Genomic DNA, 3304 nt, shown 5'->3' with positions numbered 1-3304 from the left:
GGGCGGGACCCGGGGCGACCACGTGGGTCCGGACCGGCCGCCTCCTCCCGCGGCCGACACGCCCCGCCCGGGCCTGCCCTCCGGCTTCGTTCCCCAAACCATCGCCCGCACGGCGCCAGGGAAGCTTCAGGGCTTGATCCCTTACTACGTTCTCCCGCCTCGTCCTCCCCAAACGCCGCGGGGTGCAGGGATGGGTGTCCCCGCTTCCCAGATGGGGAAAGTGAGCCCCAGGGGGAGGGGACCGGCCCGAGGTCGCCGCAGCTCGTCTTTGGTGGGCAACCCCAAGGCCTGATTTACCGAGGCGGCCTTCTTCACATTTAAAAAAGGAAAAAGGGGAGAGGGTGATGTTCTTTAGTTAGTATTTATGCATTTCTTTCAAAACTTGGGAACTTGCAAAGCCCTGTAAGCATTATGGTAATTTCTATAGTGAGGATAGTTATATTAGCATCTTATACGGCTCACAGCTTTTCCACACAGTCTCCTTTATCTCCATGGGTTTTAATAATAAAAGGTATTTACATATTCTGCATATTTACAATTCTTTCCGCCACTGAAACCAACCACATTTGCACAAGCGTTGCTCATGAATTTCTTATGAACTGAAAAAACACTGAAATATTCACTGTTCTCCCCTCACATGTTTCAGAGTCCTTTTCTGGTTTGTAATTTACCCTTCCGATTACTTCTTCCCAGGCCTCATTTACAAAGCCATAGGACTCATCATTTTTGCTGTTCTGAAGAGTCTTCAGCAGTTGTCGGGTGCCTGTCCTCCTTTCCTTTTAGCTAAATCTCCTAGAACTCTTTACAAGGTGTGCTTTTTTCTTCTTCCTTCAGTTCCGTTGGGTGTAGGAAACACTTATTGAAAATCTGCAGGGTCCAGGCCCCATGCTTGGCACAGGGACCACGAAGGTGGATTTGCACCAGGAAAGGAGCTTGCCACCTGCTCGTGGGTGTGCACACATACAAGCAGTGTTTACAAGGGGCATTAAGGCTGGGCAGAGGTGCAGCAGGGAGGGCAGGGACTGCCACTGCTTGGAGTTCGACAAGACTGCTGACCCAGCTCCACCACTAAATCAGCCCTTGGATCTGGGATCTATTAGGACCACCTCACTGTTCAGTTCCTTATCTGCAAAAAAAAAAAAAAGCAAAGCCAGGGGACATGATGATGGGTCCTGCTCTGCCAACCATACAAAGGACAGCCACAAAGGTGGCAAAGGAGAGTATGGATTAAAATGCTTTGTCCACCAGGGAGTTTTATAATACTGTTGTTCCAAGGCCTTACGGCTAGTATAGTGGACATTTGTTGCTTCAGGCTGCACGGGCTTCATTCCCTTTTCTTCTAGAATCAGCATCCTGATTATTGGGGGGAAACCCCATCTCCCACTATTGGGGCATGTGAGGTAGGTGGGGCTTACTTTTCTCCCCTGCATTCCAAGGATAGGTGGGTGAGGCCGGCCTGCAAGTTGACTTATCCCATTCTCCTGACCACAGTGATCTAAATTGCCCAGCCTCAGTTTGAGGACCTGTGCTGGACTTAGTACTGACAGATGGAATACAGGATGCCCAGTTAATCTAAGCAACAGATAACGACAAATAATTTTGTATTATAAGTGTGTCCCAAATATTTGCTAAATCTGGTAACCCTAGTTGGACTATTAAAAGAAGCTTTCTTTCTGCCGAGTGTGTTGGGCTGGTAGAATGTAAGCCTGGAGCTGCCAGGGCCACTACAGGAAAAAGCCTTCCTGAGGGTGAAGTCCATGGGGAGGAAAGCATTGCTGAGAGCTAATGGAAGGCAGGTACCTGATGACATCACCTGGGATGCTTGATTCAGCGAGGCCTGAAGCTGGAGCTGTTTCCAGACCCCTCAGTTTTGTGAGCCAGGAAAGTCCATTTTTGGCTGTTGCATAAGCCAAAGGCATTTTACATAAGCCAGTGTAAATTGGGTTTCTGTCACTTGCAACAAAGGAATCATGATTTAAGTCTTCTTTTTCAATAGTTAAGCTTGAAATCCTCTAAAAGCCACTGCTATGTGCTTCTCCAGACTTTGCATGGATAGGGAGAAGAGAAGGCTCAGTCTGAGGAGTAATGAGAAAAAAGCTTGAATTAATCCGAATATACCAGGCAGCTCTGCTTGAGATGTAATTTCATTTTCCTTGTTTATGAAAGGCAGCCTTACACTACTGCAGAGAGGATTGTGTTTTTAAAGCTGGCTTCTCTCTGCAGAAAGGGCATCGTGGAGACCCCTTGGTCCTGCCAAGCAGTCCCCTGGCTCCCTGAAGCCAGAGGACACAGGCCACCAGCCCAGTGACATCATTATGAAAGGAATCAGAGCCTCTGGTGCACGGTGGGGCGAGCTCGGAGTCACTTCTCTGCCAGAATCCAGCAGTGATTGGGCAGCGTGCGGGCTTCTGCCTCTAAGAACCTGGAGCTAAATGTGCCTGCTGGGCCTCTGAGGGTGGAGCGGGGATAGGCTTTGTAGGTCCTACAAACACACAGCTTGCCTCCCAGGCAGGATTGAAAGAACGTCTGTTGACTGCATCTAAAAGCAGCATGTCCCAGAGGGAAGACTATTGAGCTGTGGAATCCCAGTAAGACCCAACTAGAGGAGTAAGTGCAGGTAAAGCCCAGCCCACTCAGGCCAGCGAGGGTGTTTTGCTCCATTGACTTGGACACTCAAATTTACTTGCTCAGGCCCTTCTCTTGGGGGCTGACACTGGCCAAGAGGCACTTCCCAAGCTCAACCCTTTCCTTTGCTGTGAATCTAGCCGCCAATTCCATAAAGTTTGGCTTCACTCCTATCTTGCCTAAGTGCATAGAATGCGCTGATCTGCTGGCACAAACAGTCTGGTCAAGGGGACGGGTGTAGCTCTCAGTGGATATGAATAGAATGCTGTTCTCTTTTACCATGTAGCCGTCCCCATTCTCAGGCCGCCAGGTGTGGTCTGTCTCCAGCTACTGTGGGGCAGGATGGAGACAGTCTGAAGTGGACTCATCACTGGTGAGTGCCATCTCCCCTCAGGCTGTCTACAACAGGGGTGCCTGTGATGCCACTAGATGACATGTTTGAGTGACAAGAGATGGCAGGGAGCAGGAATCTACTCTGTGTTAGATACTGGCCTATCCATCCACCATCCTCTGTCCAGCACACCGGATCAACAAAGGTTCAGGCCATGTTCTCTCCACTTTCTACACAGTGTGGAATAAGACACTGGAGGGATTCTACTATGGACTATTGTTCCAGTTTGCTAATGCTGCCATTTTGCAAAACACCAGAAATGGATTAGCTTTTATAAAGGGGGTTATT

This window comes from Choloepus didactylus, chromosome 18 (genome assembly GCF_015220235.1).
Source record: "Choloepus didactylus isolate mChoDid1 chromosome 18, mChoDid1.pri, whole genome shotgun sequence".
NCBI lineage: Eukaryota > Metazoa > Chordata > Mammalia > Pilosa > Megalonychidae > Choloepus > Choloepus didactylus.
Note: the sequence above shows the minus strand (reverse complement) of the source record.